The following is a 17,679-nucleotide window of genomic DNA, read 5'->3' as shown; positions in this document are numbered from 1 at the left end:
TTGGAACAGAAGATTATTTCAATGTCCGGGGTTATCAAGCAGCCGTGGTGATCTTGCTTCTGCTAGAGAAGTTACTCCCTGCATCTCACACATCCAGAGTTTTCTAGTGTCAGCCGGACTCTCATTGCTTATGAGGAGGGCATCCTGATGCCAGCGCTCTCCGGGGGTTTGAACAGAGGCCATCTGGGACCATGATGTGAGGGACTTCTCATTGAGTTAGACTTTTGAGGACGTTTCTAAGAATCCCCACCATGTAGGTCAACATTTTAATTTTTATTTGCAATAGCAATTGTTACGACCAGCCATGAATTTTGCACTTCATAAATTTGAACCAATGATTTTAAAAAGTGCACATGGAACCTTTTAGTAAAAGCTCAATGTATATCTCATTTAATCCCTACAGCAGCACCAGGAGAGATGTTGTCACTGTCCCCCCGGAAAACCGAGACACACGGAGTTTAAGGGTCTTGGCAAGGCACCTCGGATGCAGCCCATTCTCACTGATCCAATACCCGTTTCCTTTGCACCCCAACACTTGGGCTCTTGAACAATGAATGAGGGTAAGCCCCCCACATGATAGAGCTTCAAAACTAGCACTTTTTGGGTGCTCAGATCCTACAGCAAAATCTGATCATTCTTGCATACATTTTATAAGGGATCAATTAGGGGCGCCTGGGTGGCACAGCGGTTAAGCGTCTGCCTTCAGCTCAGGGCGTGATCCCGGCGTTACGGGATCGAGCCCCATGTCAGGCTCCTGCACTATGAGCCTGCTTCTTCCTCTCCCGCTCCCCCTGCTTGTGTTCCCTCTCTCGCTGGCTGCCTCTATCTCTGTCGAATAAATAAATAAAATCTTTTAAAAAAAATAAGGGATCAATTAAATTGGGGCAAAATTAGAGTGAGTGTTTCACCAGGCCCCAGCACTCTGGCTGCTGATGGGTATGATTTCCTTCTTCAGATGGACTGTTGCTTTTTTAAATACATTCTCTGGGAATCATGAGTGATTTTTATGGTGGGCGAATTTCAGGAAGATTTCCAAGGACTTTCTGGAGCCTGCAGTGGGCAGTCATTATGACTGCAGGCGTGTTGTCTTGGTTTTGAACCCTTGCCCTGGCGGTAGTGTTTGGCGGTATTTGAGTCTCAGGTTCCTCATCCGTCAAAACGGATCTAATGATACGTATCTTGAGACGACAACGTCTATCTAGTGATACACGTGCATCCATACGGGGACAACGTAGACGCCGTCAGCAGGGCCCTGGCACAGAGGAGGCACATAGCTCAGGCTCCTGGGAATCACCTGAGACGGAGATTTCAGGGTTAGTGCTCAAGAATAACACGCGTGGGGGAGGGAGGGGGCAGGAATGTTCGAGGCAGACACTGTGCTCTGATGCAAACAGAGGCCTCCGCTTGTAATCCTGCGGGAGCTCTGGAGTTGGGGTCCCACCCTCTTGTGAATTGAGGCAAGGTGTCTGGGCTTTTGTCACGTCTTTGGAAAAGTCATCAGATTCAGCTGTCCCCAGGGATGGACATGAATCTTGGGTAAGACGGTTCCTCGGGGGTTGGAGTACTTCCTGGGGGAGGGACTCGGCTGTCAGTCATCAGTGGGCACACACCCGGGGGGTGGGCACTGAGTGTCTCCATCCACAGCGGTGATCCGGCCAGCACACCGCATCACCCATCCCCGCAGGTGTTGCTCAGTGGGAACTGGGATCGTTGTTATTCACTATCATGTCGTTATTGCATCAGGAACAATGTCCCGTAGGCATGCTCTTGCCAAGAGTCATTCTGACTCACTGTAGCATGGCAAAGAGTCATCTCATTTTGTAATGAGAGAAGCCCTCATTCAGCATCGTCATCATTGAAACTGAAGAAGAAATTTAGAAGAAATTGAAATTCTGAGTCTTCCCAGAAAGCATTTTCAGCGGCACATCTGATACGCTAATGCACGGCGTAACAAAATCGATTGGGTTAACTTGGCACATATTTCCTGAATAGCACAACCCGAAGCTTGGATTTAGAAACAATTTCTGAAATGATATTTGACTATTCACGTTTGGAAACAGGTAATATTTGCATAGATATGTCGCAAATTAAGTATTATCAAGGTGTTGTTTTTTTTGTTTTTTTTAAGATTTTATTTATTTGACAGATACACAGCAAGAGAGGGAACGCAAGCGGGGAGAGTGGGAGAGGGAGAAGCAGGCTTCCCACTGAGCAGGGAACCCAATGAGGGGCTCCATCCCAGGACCCTGGGACCATGACCTGAGCCGAAGGCAGACGCTTAACGACTGAGACACCCAGGCACCCATATCAAGATGTTTTGAAACACAGAAAGGCTTCAGACATGTATCTGTTTGGAATAATCTGATGAATATTGAGAAGATAAAAATGAATGAGATAACTGAAGAAAATAGAGTCATGAGATCATGATAAAGGGCTTTGCAAAGGGTTCAATCCTGCAAAGTACCCAGCGTTAAGAAAATGCCCAAAGCACAAATACATATGCATCTAGGAGCTTGTGGGCCCTAAGAGAAGCTGGTGTAGTTGGTGCGGGACAAGCCCCACAGAAACTCAGTCCTGTTGCGTGAAAACCAGGAAGGGTGTTGCTTTTCTGGCTTCGCAGGTACGAGTCAGAGCCATCCTGAACTTTCCGGGCTGTGGAGGACGACGTACAAATGATGCTGAGGGGGGCCAGTGAGCTTGGAACTGTTGCACCATGGTCTGTTTTTTTTTTTTTTTTTTAAGATTTTATTTATTTAACAGAGAGAGATACAGCCAGCGAGAGAGGGAACACAAGCAGGGGGAGCGGGAGAGGAAGAAGCAGGCTCCTTGCGTCTTCATTTTGTTATCTGACGGCACCGTGTCTGCACTCCCACGTGTGTGTCGGGCGTCCTCGTCTGTCCCGGCCCCTTCTCCGAGGGGGGCTCTCCTTCCCTGTCTAGACTCCTCTCCGCGCAGGCTGCCGGCGACGGCTCACTTCTCTGTTTATTCATTCATCCAGCAGATATTTCTTACCTGCTCATTACGTGCCAGGCATTCTTCCACTTTATTGCCAGCAATTAAAATTAAGCTTCTTACTACCGTGTTTTTGGACGTGCATTGATCCACCAATCAATCCTCTTTTGGAGTCTGGAGTGGGGCCGCTTAGTGGGTGATGCGTGCCCCAGGGGCTGTCTGCGAGCGCTGTGTGGCTGGTCTGTCACCCGTTCAGCACAGAACCAGACTCGTAGCTTTCAGAAAGTTTTATAGTAATTTGACAGAGTGATTCTAGGTCAGTGAATGTAATAGTAAAAAGCTTGGCTTGCATTTTGTATGCTTTTGTTTTTGCAATTTGATTTTTTCTAGTAATTTATTTTTATTGTAATTTATAAAATTAGCAGGCCAGAAGTTCTTAAAACCAGTAAGCAATTAGATGCAATCTGAGCGGGTCCTTCCCCACCGAGTTTGGGAACGACTGGTGCAGAACCTCCCCCTGACCGAGAAGTCCGGTGGTCTCAACAGCCTTGGGTGATATGAGTTTGCCGTTCTGTGTTAACTGGAGCTCGAAACCACGGGTGTCAGAGTTACCGGGGGCCCTGTTCATGCCACAGGCAGGCTGACCCAGGGCGGGACCTGGGCCTGCCCATTTCCCAGGGCCTCCCTCTGTTCGCCTCTCTCAGGCACCCAGCACACTGGCCAACACACAGCAGGTGTTTCTGAAACATCCCGAATGACAGAGGGACTGTGGAAAGTTCAAGGTAACTTCCATGCGTGCGTGGAAGCATTTGCTCTACAATCTCCTTCCCTCCTCGGTGTGGGGATAGAGAGCATTCCCAACTGAAACGGGCGCTGGTGCTTTGACACCAGAATGTTCCAGAGTGCGGGACTGAGCGTGAGAGTTGTTTTACCTGAATGGTCCATCCCTGTTACTATCTCTTCTCTCTGGTTTCTCAGCAACAACAGCAGCTCGTTCTCCACAGCCCAGTCCATCTCTCAGGTTTTACGGCTGTCTGCAGGCAGCATGTCATGGTCATGAGTGCTTTCAGCTAGGGCTCTGACTCTAGGATACATTAGACAAAGCACGGGGCGTATTCTGACGTGCGCTCTCTGCAGAGGCTGCTTGGACCCATCGTCTCCCTGTGATGGGCTTCTCTTGTCTGCTTTCTCCTCCGGCCCGCTGTGGCATGCCTGGCATGTTGCACAGTCCTTTCATTTTTCACGTTGAAACTGCAAGGGCGTGTGTTTGCACATATTATAGCGAATGAATCCACTGCAAAAATTAGCACTTCAAAAATGTTCATGACTTGCTTAGCTTCGTAATTTTCAACGATGTTATCATAGAAAGTGTCATGACTTCCAATCCCGGTGGGTGAAGTCCTTCAAAAGTTATTTTTACCAACGAAGCCGAGAAGAGTGGCATGGCAATATTTCGAGTCATGTATTCAAAACCAAGTTCACTCAAAGCGCTGAATGTATTGAATTGCATAGTGGCGGGTTTCCCTTAAATTCTCGAGGCAGCTGCTTAAACTGCTCTGGTCCTTCCGACAGTGTATCACCCGAGCCTGAAGTACAGTGGGGATAACAATCGACATATTGTATACCTGTGATCCAGGTATGCAAATGTTTTATATTCGTGGTAAGAGACATTTTCTATGTGTATTTAAGTAACTGATGATTGTTAGCAAGTGAGAATGTGGGTGAATGTTTCATTAACCCTTTGGATTTCCCTCCTGTCAATAATGGGCTTCACAGCAGGAAACAGATTAGCCGGTGGCTTGGGTGGTGGGTGCCGAGGTGGAGCAGTGGTCCTCCCCAGGACGGGGGCTGGACCACTGATGCTGCGTGCAGTTGCGTGCTCATGGGAAGATAGACAGTGAACTGACCTGTAGCCGGCTTCCTTGTGGCTTTGAACTCTCCGCAGACAACGCTCCGCTTGCTGCCCACCCCCAGCCCACATCCCTCCCTCCTCTCTCTGCATCCTCGGTCCACCGTGGGATCCAGACACTCGATCTTAAAATTATAAGCACAGAATGAGCTAGCAAGCTTTAGCGATGCTTATTGGCAACTTTAGGAGCTAGGAAAAAACCCCGCAGCTTGCCCTTGATTTTGCATTTTGTGTCCGATCTTGGCCAGGGTTAAAAGGTTCAAGTGAATTTTATGTCTTCCCATAATTTTGTTAGGGTGATGAGATAATATTTTTTGCACTTTTCTAATGATCAACTAAATGTGACATATTTATGCGTGGATGTTCTTGCCTCTGGGCTTATTTAATATGACTTTTAATTCTAAAAATGGTTGTATTATCATCTGTCTAGGGTTCTATGTCTTCAGTAGTTCTGCCTGACAGTGGAGGGAGAGTATTAATGGTAAATTGAAGCTTTTAGAAAAAGATTTGGTCAATATTAACTATTTGATCGTGGCTATGACTGAAAATCTTAATTTTATGTTGGGACGATAGGGCTGCGCTTGGTGTCGGCACTTTTCTCCCTAGGTCAGAACAAATGGACTTGCTCAGTATTTTCATTATAGCCATTTTTGTTATTGAAAGTAGCAGATTTAAACACAAGTAGTCCTTGGAATGTCTGGCATCTGCCATAGTCGGGGGACTGGATTTAGGATGTCATCATCCTACACGGGTCCACAGGCTGCATGAAGAACTTAATCACTACCCTCCCCCCAACCACCCGCCCTATCACCTGCCTGACCATTTCAGGTGTGTGCTGTGCTGTGTCCCCGTCTCTGCTATGAGCGGCCCTGGGGACGAGCTTCCTAGCGCCCCACCACCCAGTGCTTAGAGTGGGTAACGGTAAACGTGTGCTGTTTATCTTAAACTCTCCAGATCCCTTGTGGGGCACCCGGATTTCATGCTGGGTCCCGTTTCAGTAAATGGCTGTTTTGATCTTAAGTGAACATAAGACAAGCAGCAGGTCAGGACACACCGCCCCACCCCTCCCCCCCCCATACGAATATCTGTCACCTGGAAATAAAATGAAAGTGAATTGGAGACTCACACCCATGCACGCCTCTAGAGTGGAGAGGTTTTGGGGTGGGTCTAGATGAGGCCGTGTTCGAGGCATCCCAGTCCACCCGGGGGTTGAAAAATGAAGGACGGGAAGCTACTTTTCAGGAGTCTGAGGTCACTGCTTCGAGGACACGAAGGCGATGTGTATGCAGGCGCCTTGTCATCTTAACTCCGCGGCGACTCCCGAGGGCCTCTGAAAGCTGCAGTGGAAACGTCAACAATTGTTAACCTAATTTGGCTTCTTCATCTTAGAAAAGCTAGACACGCGTTGGATACCTGTCACCCCTTCCAGGTGTAGTTTTGCACAGTTATGAATCGCAGACTGCTTTGGCGCTGAGGACAGGGACCTGGAATCAAGATAGAGATGCCAAGGTCCACCAGCAGGCCAAGCGGTAGGCGTCTCTTTCCAAGGGGATTTTTGTGATAGCCCTGTCTCTCACTGGCCGTGGTACCGAGATACCGTCTGCTTGGAGCGCGCATTTTACCAGGAAAAAGACAGAGAGCGCATCAGAGATAAAGGAGCCCACTTCCTCCGAAGACACACAGCACGAACCGCAAGCCGGCGGCATGCCCCGCTGGGCGCTCCGGAGCCCCAGGAGCACGCGACCCCCCGGGACCGTGTTTGCTAAAATCCCACAGTCTTCACTTCGGGTGCCTTACTGCTTAGTATATCACGAAAGGGGAAATTTCCAAAGGATCAGGAGAAGCATTTCCTTTTTCTATGAAAAGAGAAAAGCTCTGTCTAAAAGTTTCGCTTATGCTTTTTGTGAAAAGCAACATGGGACAAATCAGAAACAAAATCGAAACCAGCCCACAAAGAAGCCCATGGAGAGAACTGTCTTTGGTGTCCTGGGGAGAACCTGAAGGGTCCCAGGCACTCCTCCAGTCAGCGAGGAAAAGCGAGAAAGAGCCGCGTGGAAACCGAACCCTAATAAAGCAATCTGCACGATCACGCCAGTACCCGGCAGACGAGGGCCAGGGCCCAGATGTGTTGTTTGATCTCTGCGGCTTTCTCAAAAACCAGGAAATCCTGTTCTGCTAAGAAAATTTCCAGTTGCTGTAGTTCTAAGAAATCAAATAGCATTGACTAAATCAATTCTATATTCTTTTGGTCAAGATCTAAGATAGGAAAAAAAAAAGCTTTCAGATACGTGATGAAAACGTTAACTCTCGTTTACCATTTAATTATCAGGTTCTAAAAGGTGACCGTGACTTATAAAACCTGCAAGTTTTTGTAAAACTTGTGTCTAAGTGTTTGACCCACAAATATATTTATTTGTAGTTACAGCAGTTAGCTTTTACAAAACGTACTCCAGCCATTACGGAGGGCCAGGGAGCGAGCTGGAAAGGTGGACAGTAGTGTCAGCTGTCGAAAACGTCTTAGAAACTGGAGTAGTGGTGACGCAGTCAAACCTGGTCAATTTTCTTTGAAAGTGGCTGCCTGGGTGTCTGCAGGAATCAGGATGCAATTCTTCCATATTATGCTAAAATTAATTAAATTTTATCTTTCTTATCTAGGTATAAAAGTCACAAATGTCTGCAGCTAACAGCAGCTTCACTGCACACCCCTCCATTTCCAGTTGACGGAGATGCTTATCAAGGAAGCTCGAGGTGTTCAGACCGAGCCGTTACCCATATAATTACATGGGCCTTGATTTAGGTTCTGCTAATGAGCATAATTTTTGCTCATATAATCTAACTTACTTTTAAAGAGCGAGTGTGATTTGGAAAAATGACTCTCAGGCATCCTTTTAAACAATACCTTATTCGTGAAGGTGACACCCTCTCACTGAATTTGCTTCCAATGGTGACTGGCTAACTGACCTATATATCTGAGTCACTTCCCCGTTGTTCGTGTTTATTTAATCAGCCTTTTTGGGGCAAGAGAATCTTTCTTTGTGTAAAGTGGTATTTTTCCAGAGAAGTCTCTAAGGACCACCAGTTGTGGTTTTTAGCAGTGTGAGATTGGGAGATGCTGTCATTGGGGGAGGGGGTTGGGGTAGGAAACGACTTGGGTAGCTGAGGATAAACGCCATGAAATGGGAAGGAACTGGTCAGAGTATGAAGATAAGACAATGGTCATTTTTTGGGGGGCCCCTGGGTGACTCCTTAACGTCTGCCTTTAGGCTCAGGGCATGATCCCAGGGTCGTGGGATCGAGCCCCACGTCGGGCTCCCTGTTCCTCTAGGAGCCTGTTTCTTCCTCTCCCACTCCCCCTGCTTGTGTTCCTTCTCTCGCTGGCTGTCTCTCTTTCTCTGTCAAATAAATAAATAGAATCTTAAAAAAAAAAAAGGACAATGGTCATTTTTGGCCAACGGGTCATTGAAGTTGGGCTATGTTATGTGGTGGCACAATATCTTTTTTGAGATATTAACTAGGGATCTTCTCTGTCTTGTTCAGCCTCACGTAGGCCAATGGCTGCCTCTGTGACTGAGTGCAGGGATGCGAGGAGCAGGAGGCAGAGGGGCTCAGGGAAGAGCCCCACATGCCAGAGTCCATGGTGGCAGGTGCCATAGAGAGCAACCTTGGAGGGACTGGAGGAAGGTGTCAGAAGGGACGTCTGTGTGGAGAGAGGGGAGGGAACAGGCCCTGGGTGGCTGTGACTTGGGGTCATCTGGGACGGATGCTGGCTGCCGTTTCCCCTTCTCATTGCCTGTGATCCTGGGAGCTCTTTGCAGGGGCGACCAGAGCTTTCATTCGCACGGGCCGGATAACTCGATTGTTGTCCCCAGCATGGAATCCGGTCGATTGATCTTCTCTAGCCCACCCAAAAGTAGAACTTTTAGGAGGAGCTTTAGTTCTTCCTCCAAACTTCACATCTTTTTTTAGAGGAAAAAACCACAAGTAGCTTCCTGATGTACCTCTCCAGGCACTTTTCATCCCATGCCTTTGTGATCTTTCAGGAGGAGAACAGCTTATAATTTATCAGAAAGAAGGCAGGTCAGCCCTCCTGAGGGGCTGTCACGCCGCTGGAAATCTCAGAAACTCCCCCCTACCTGGCACAGTCATAGAGCAAGAGGACGCCACATTTGGGTCACCCGGTGTGTGTAAGTGTTACAGGGCTGCCGCCTGAAGGCGTGTGATGGCTCTTTTGCAATAACAAGTCACAGTGGGGGACACTTTCACTTCATGCATCCTGCAGCTTGACTTGAAGTTGCTCAGATAACCTCTGAGCTGTGCCCCTGCCGGTTGTCAGCCTGGTCCCTGAATTCGAACTATGGTAAAAGCTTCCATTTACCCTCTGGCTCCTTTCACCACTCAGTCTCTCCCTGACCACTGGGCTTTCCCTCACAAACCTCTGCTCTCTTCCCGGTATGTCTTTCCCTCCGTGATTCCACCCACTCGCGTGGATGTGACAATCGCCTATATCATTGTATCAAGTCTAATCTCTTCTTGGTTCTTCCTCCTTATCAGACATACCCGCTTGAGCATGTAACCCCATAACTTCCAACAATTCTTGCCTAATAGGAGACTAGACATCATTGTCTCTCTGAGTACCTTCTCCTGAGGCATGGGTAGATGGCCAGATGGACAGATGGATGGATGAATGGATGGAAGGAAGGAAGGATTGATGGAAGGATGGATGGGTGATAGACAGAGCATTCCTTCTTCTTATGCATATGTTAGCTTCAACCGTTCACCCTGCCGGGGGGCTACTCTCCCTACAATCCGACTAGGAACTGTTCTCCTCAGGTCAACAGGATGCTAAATCCAATGTTTACTTCCCTGGAATTATCTTATTTGAACTCTCAGGAGCATTGGACACAGCCGACCATACATTTCCTCTTGAGACCCTTTATTATTTCCTGATTCTTCTTCTGCTTAATTGGCCACTTCTGAGTCTGTTTTGCGGGGTCTCCCTCATCTTCTCAAACTCTAAATATCAGATAGATTCTTGAGCCCCTTTTCTTCTCTAACAGCTTTCTTCTCCCAAGGAAACTCATTCACCTGCACGGCTCTGAAAAAAAAACCTTTGCGTATGTACACGATCGTTATTTATCGTTCTAGTTGTGACTTCTCTTACGAGCTTCGGACTCGTCAATCCACTGCGTACGTGAAATTTCCACTGAGCTAATATATTGCACAAGGGTACTCTGGACAAAAGAAAACCTCTCAATCAAAATAAAAGTATAGATACGAAAACACACAGAAAACCATACTTCTTTAGTCCTCTCTCCCGGTGAACGGTCCCACCATTGCTTTAGTTGTTCACATTCCAAACTTTTGCAAGCCCTTCCTAATTCTTCAGTTGCCCTTATTCCCCATGTCTGGTTGAATGCCTTTTCTATCAATTCTACTGAGTCTTCCCACCTTTCTCTGTCTCTACCACTGGCATCAATACAAGATATTGTCCCCATTCATCAGAGCTGCTTCAATGGCTTTCTATATTCCTGCCTGGTTCTGGTTGCATCAACTGTTTTACTCATTCCTTCACTCAGCCTGTATTTATGGAGTACCCATTCTGTGTGTGACACGGTTCTAGGTGGTGGGTATAGAGCCGTGTACAAGATAATGGATTCTAGTGCAAGGAGATAGACCGCAAACGAATAAGCGAACGACCAACTAGTTAATTGCCAAGGCATTGGTAAGGACTACGAAGAGAAATAGACCAGAGAGGTTGGTGATAGAAGTGATTGTGGATATTGATAGTGGATAGTGATAGAAGAAAGGGCTCTATTTTGGAAAGGTGTCTGGGAAAGCTTCTGAAGAAGTTTTTGATGATGACAGTAAGGAGGGAGGCATGTGGATGGCTAGAGGGAGATGGTCAGGAGGAGAGGGCATTACAAACTCCCAAGTTGTTGTATGGACTCTGGGCTTTATTTCAATGACCAAAACATGGACTATTTTGACCAGAAGAGTTGCACTATCTGACATATTTTGAACGGATCAGTTGGCTGATGGGTAAAGAAACACCTCATTGTCTACAATCCATTCAAGAAGCCATTCTTGTCCACAGTGGTATGTCACGCTCTCTGCCTTTGCTGTAGTTGAGCCCACTGGCCTTCTTTTCACTTCCAGGAATATGGCGCATGTTCCGGTCACTGGCCTCCACCAAAATGCTGCTTTCCTTTGTCTTCACAGCTTCCTGTTCTTTCTGTCTGATCAGGTCTCAGCTCAGCGCTCACCTCCAACAGGCTTTTTCTCATCATCTCTTTATGGTGCCAAGTCACTGTTGCATTTCCATTTCTCTCACTTTTTTTCTACTCTTAACTACTTGATAGTTTGTGCTGATGCCGTTTATTCTTTCACTGAGTTTTGCATTCCTTGTTTCCTCCCCTAAACTGTAAAGTCCGGGAGTCCAGGGCTCTTGCCTGCTTTGTGATGACTCTATCTGAAGCACACAGCAGCACATGGCATGAGTATTTGTTGAACAAATGAATGAATGCTCTCCAACACTCATGTATTCACCATTAACCAAAAGGCAATGTGCTGGGTTCTTGGGTTACATACAAGGAAATATGGTTTCGTCCTTCCTCTTGAGAAGCATATAATATAATGCTGGAGACAGTGGGTTCATGGGTAGATGGATAATAGGTCATTCCATATAAGGATATAGATAAATAGATGCATGGAAGGGATGTGTATCAATACGAAATCTATTCTAATCAGTAATTTATTTTAATTCGCCATCCCATATGACGTTTGCTAGCACGTAGCATAGTGCCCCAAACTGAACAAGTGCCAAATACCTATTTGTCGACCACATAAATATATTAGTAAATAAATAAATGAATGTAACGTAAGCTTGAGCGAGCCCCCAGAGTTCATCAGGATGGTCTCTTACCCAACATATAATCCAAAGAGACAGTTGTTTATAGACAATATATCTGACTTGGGGAAAGGGTTTCTTCTAGGTCACAAAGCTGGTTGGAGAGTCGGGACTAGGACAGTGGAAAACACCTGGCTTTATTCAGAAGGTGCCGGAACACTGTAGATGGTCACATGAGGATGAGGAGAAGCCCCAGAATGCCCGTGAGAGGGAGCAGATTTGAGCAGAGGTGTGGGAGGTAGTCTCCGAAAGCAGAGGGACGCAGGGAGAGGCATACGTTAAGGCAGGACGGAAGCGTAATCGTTCAGGGCAGGACTGGGCCAGTCCGGGGAGTTGTGGTCCAAGCATCGGACACATGTGGAAAACAGGCTCCGAGGCACACAAGCCGAGGGCGGAAAGGTCTCAGAAGAAATGTGTGCCTCCGTGGAGGAAGCCCCGAAGACGTCCCAACGAGACTGCCCCTCACTCTGCTCACGGGGACCCACCAGCTATTGGAAAGGGACTAGGGCTGGGCCTCCCCGGTGCTTTCCATGGGGCTTGCCTGGCCGTCCAGCGAGAAGAACTGAAATTATTAGCAGGGCGACACCCGAGACCCTGAATGATTTGAACATTGCGAACCTGGAGTGTGAGATCTCTTTCAGCTTGGTGCTACCTTTGGTGGGTTGGGAGGGAAGAAGGATGGAGGAGAGCCAGGCAGGTGCAGGGGAGGGCAGGATGGGGTCTGACATCGCGTGGGCGCCTCTCACTGGGCTGCCCCACACCCCCCAGCCTGCCCGAGGGGGGCTTCTTGCTGCACAAGTGACTTCCTCTGTTGCAGGCTGTGTTCACGGCTCAGCACTTGACGACACTTCCCCCTGCTTTTACCAACCAGGGGCTTCCTGAGGCAAAGTGAGAGTCTGTGCTTGCAGGTCCCAGGAGCCAGGATGTCATGCCGAACGTGGTCGCTAAGTATCTCCATTTGGTGGACTCGTTGTCCAAGGCATTTCTTTTCCCGTGTCTTCCCCTTGACGCAGGGGAGAAAATCAATGAGATTTTTGGAGTGACCTGTGGGCCTGGGATCGCCACCCCAGCTCCTTTCTACACAACCTGCCTTTCGGAGGAGTGGCCCCGAGAAGCAATATGATCTAGAATTACGGTTTTCCTGGAGGAGTCTGAGAATCAGCTTGACCCTAAGCTGTTTAGTTTTCTGTTAATGGTCTTTGTTTTTATTTTCTCTAGGACTTTTGTCAAGGCACCCCCAAATCTTTCTTGCGGTACAAAAAGGTAAGAAGACAATGTTTGAGGCCATAGAGGTACAGTCACATTGCTGCAAAATCTTGTTTTAAGGGCTTAATTGTCATTTCCTCCCCAAAGCAATGTTCTATACAAAATTTTATGCCGCAAATTTAGCAGCACTTTCCAGTGACCATTTCAGCGCAAGATATGCACTTTAAAAAAAGAAATGAAACATTAGAGTAGGTTTCTTAGCGATTTTGCACAGATATGTTTGCAATGAGCCGATGCCTGCCCTTCATCATGTGTCTTTAAAGGAAGTGGTTTTGTTAGAATAATTTCAGAAAACAAAAAAGCTCACGCCCTAAATAATTACCAGCATTTTTGTGGTAGACAATGGAAATTAGAAATATTTTTATGACTGTCTTTTTGTAATATTATCAGTTTCTTTGTGTTAGGAGTTGATATCAAACATCTAAGATAACATGTGCTATTATGGGAAACATATGAATTATTTATATTAGCTTAAAATAGATAATTCTCTCCCGTGACCATAATCTCCATTGATGATACACATTTTTCTTCATACATAGCTCAATTTAATAGGGGGGTATAAAACTGTAAACACCAGTGGTTTCCTTTAATTACTACCCTATATTTTGAATGAGCTCCTATTAAGAAAAACTTTTCTTTGCCTGCTGAAATATTTACAACTGTTGGTTACACTTAAACCATTAAGTGGGGGAAATAATAATAGTTTTAATTTTAGTCTCAGGAAAAAACAATGAATGATCCCACTTTCTGTGGCTAGTTATTGGCCAGTTGGGTTTTAGGGCTAGAATTCCATTTCCTCCTGTTCTCTTCATCCCAGTTTTCATTTTTTTTTTCTATAAGTGAACATTAGGCACCAAAGCCTGTTGAGAGTTTTAGTTAGGACAGTGAATTTTGAGGCTTTTTAAGGTAGAGACCCCCTCTCTGTGTCGGTTGTGGCCAATTAGGCCTCTCCTAATGCAGTCAAGGGCCTGGGAAAGAACGTGGGAGGAAGTGCTCTGGCTGCCCTCCCGGCCTGTGCGACCCTGACACGCGGAGCTCATGGTCAGCCACAGGGAGGATATAGCAAGCAAGGCCGGGGACCGTTTTGGTCTGATTTATGTAAAAGTGGAGGTCTTGTTAGTGTTTCAAGGAAATTCTTGCCTCGAAAACCAGAAGCAGCTACAGAAATGTTGAAGAACCACCTCAGAGGTCAGGAACTGTTCCTGCTGATTGCACAGTTGTTTTATTTCTCTTGCAGCTTCCAAGGTGGAGGAAAGAGCGCAAGGCTGGCACAAACGTCCTGTCCGCGGGTGAAGGGACAGGCAGCCACGAGACGCAGGAGGTGCCAGATGGGAGCAGTGGTGTCCCTATTTCCCGAAGCTTGGAGCTGGAAGCGGTGGACAGGCGAGGGCGGGAGGCCCACCTGCCCAGGAGTTCAGGGCAGACCTTCCTCCCCGAAACCCACTGCGCTGCCAGTGTCTCGGGCTGATGGCCTTCCCAAGACTGAGGATCTCTCCAGGACAAGTGAAAACGAACTCCACGGTTCTGTCAAACCGCCCTTCACTGCCGGACACCCCGGGGCCCGTCTTTGGGATTTGGCCATGCCACAAAGCCAAAAGAGCAACGAATTCATAGGGGCTAAATATAAACCTGGCTTTTCATTTTTCTTTCTTTTGTGACCAGGAGGAAGAAAAGCCACGTCCTACGTATTCTAGTTTTTCATTCTTTTCTTTTTTCCTGAATCAGAATTTTCTTTAAGTTTTAGTTAAAATTCAGGGTGTCTGAGTGAATTCCTTGAGATTTTAGGAAGGTGAATTGGTCAGGACAGGTAAAGGTTACTGAAAATATTATAAAAATGTATAGAATGTAGTTCCTGGCAACCAATACGAATGCCCTCATTTATACAGAGCCAGAGAACATGAGCCTATATTCAAAAGTAAGGAAATATAATTAATGAGCAAATATGCAGTAAACTGGTCAAGTTGTTGTCTTTGGGCTCTCCAGAGAAACACAACCAAAAGGATGTACCTATGTATGTATGTATGAACATGTAGATAGATAGACAGATAGACAGATAGATGGATGGATAGATGGATAGGTGGATGGATGGATGGATGGATGGATGGATGGATGGATGGAGTATAAGAAATCAGCTCATGCGATTACGTAGGCTGACATGTCCTCACATCTGCATGCTGAGTCTGCAATCTGGAGACCCAGGAGAGCTGAAGGTGTAGTTCCGGTCCGACAGCCATCAGGCTCACGACCCAAAGAAGAAGTCACATCCCAGTTCACGTCTAAAGGCAGGCAGAAACCAGTGTCCCCGTTCGAAGGCTGTCAGGCAGGAGGAATTCCCTTTTACTTGGAGAAGAGCCAGCTTTTTGTTCTATTCAGGCCTTCAACTGATCAGATGAGGTCCACTCACATGAGGGAAGGCAATCTGCTTGACCTAGTCTATCCACCGAAATAGTCATCTCATCCAAAATCACCCTCGCAGAAATGCCTGGGACCATTTTTGACCAAGTATCTGGGCACCCTGTGGCCCAGTTAATTTGACACATAAGACTGATCATCGTGGTTACTCAAAAGACTCATATTGAAAAGAAATGGTATTTTTTAAGCTTTAAATTTTATAATTAAAAATGAGTGCTCACGTACATTGCTGATCTGATTGTAAATAATCACAAGCCTTGCTTATTTGAGAAAATTATTTCCCTGAGGAAGCAAATTGACAAGAATCTTCAATGTTCATAGCTTTTGATTTAGTATTCCCATTTTGGAGACTCTTTCTAAGATAATAATCTCAACACACGTGGAAAGATCTTGCTCATGGTGTGTGCTCATAATAGTAATAAAAAGAAAAGAAAAGATCTGAATCTTCAACAGTATGAAAATGAATAATGACAGCAAAACACATGTAGACAACAAAGCAGCAAAAAGTCATTAAACGTTTGTCAAGTTTTTAAAATGTGAAACGTGCTCCTGTTAGGGGAACAAAGCACAGTATTATAATTTATACATAACTAAAATATGTATAAAAAGACTTAAAAATACCTCGAAAATATTGGAAAAGTTATTTGGTAATAGTAAATTCATAAAGTGCCCCTAGTTTATCTTTCATATGTTTTTATTAAAAACAAAGAATTTAATCGGATAATTCAGGTCAATTCAACTTTCCTTTTCTTCTTCTTATATTTAAATAATATAAAGAGCATAAAACATGTTCTAAGTTTAGAGGATGCTACATAGATAAGATAGCAAAACTCGTTTGCAGGATTTATTTTAACCAGAACAAAACGATTATTCCCTAATTGTTCCATTTGGCAATAATTTTGGACCGTTTTCTGTAAATGAGGTACTAAACACCAAAGACGAAGTAACTCTGTAGATCTTTGCTTTATATTGTTAACCCATGTATTGGACCTTTACCCATAAATGTAGCTCAGAATATAAAGCTTATATTAGGAACATAGGGTAATAAACATTCATTACTCAGAATGTTTACTTGCTTACATTGGAGAATATAATAAAAGATATTGCAAACTAAAAAATTTCAGTTGCAAATACTAAATCCTTTTTTTTGGTCATTAGCTTAGCTTTGATATTCTCCTGGACACAATCTGACCCTACCAGCAATATTTAGCAATGCAAGGCTCTTCTTTCTAACTCTCATGGACTGTCCTCAGGAAGAGAGAGGACAAAGGATTTATAGTGACCGAAAAGTGTTTTTGACAAGTTGAAAAGTCCATCCACGTGGGAGAGAAAAAAGAATTCGAAAATGTAATCCTCAAATCAGAGTTATTCTCCTTCAAATATGTATGTACTGAATTTAGTTCTCTGAGTTTTTAGACATGGTTCTTCATACAGTGGCTTTTGGCAAACGCAGGGTCAGTGCTGGGGCCCATCTGGGTGACATCCCATCATTACTGTGATACAGAGCCATTGTTCTGGTGTTCCCACCTTCTCCCCCCTTAAAGCTCCAACCAAGAAACTATAAAGTCCTTCCGTGGAGGCAAGTGAGGTGTGAAAAGCTTAAAACATAAAACACTAACAATAATAATATGAGTAACTCCATGTAACTCACTTTGAGCCCAAGAGCAACACATGAGCCACTAACAGTACTAAATTTGGTCACATGCTATTATCTTGAGCAACTACCTACATCCTGCTCTGGCTTCTTTTAGACACAACTCTTTTTTTTTTTTTTTTGATGTAAAGTTCGATGATTCATTAGTTGCGTATAACACCCAGTGCACCATGCAATACGTGCCCTCTGAAGATCGGTAGGAGAAGAAAGGGATAAAGAAAGGGGGGGTAATCAGAAGGGGGAATGAAGCATGAGAAACTATGGACTCGGGGAATGGGATAGACACAATTCTTTTGTCTTTCTTTCTTTCTTTTTTTCAAGTAATGCAATTGTGGCTCACATTTCAAGCTTAGTATCTAATTTCATGTGTTAATTTCATAATTCTCAGCACATTTCCTTATTAATAAAGTCGTAGTCACTTCTCTATTCTAAGTTTTACATGACCCTGATTTCCACAGAGAATGTCAAACACCTCAGAATGCATTTCCTGATTTGAATATCCCATTATATTAGAGACTGAAATACATATGCATGCTTTAAGAATTGTCATGGAATCACAGTCCCAGATTTCAAACTATA

The sequence above is a fragment of the Ursus americanus genome, chromosome 31 (genome assembly GCF_024610735.1).
Source record: "Ursus americanus isolate L20-20 chromosome 31, mUrsAme1.1.p, whole genome shotgun sequence".
Taxonomy (NCBI): domain Eukaryota; kingdom Metazoa; phylum Chordata; class Mammalia; order Carnivora; family Ursidae; genus Ursus; species Ursus americanus.
The sequence above is the reverse complement of the archived record's forward strand: the minus strand, read 5'-3'. Positions refer to the sequence as shown.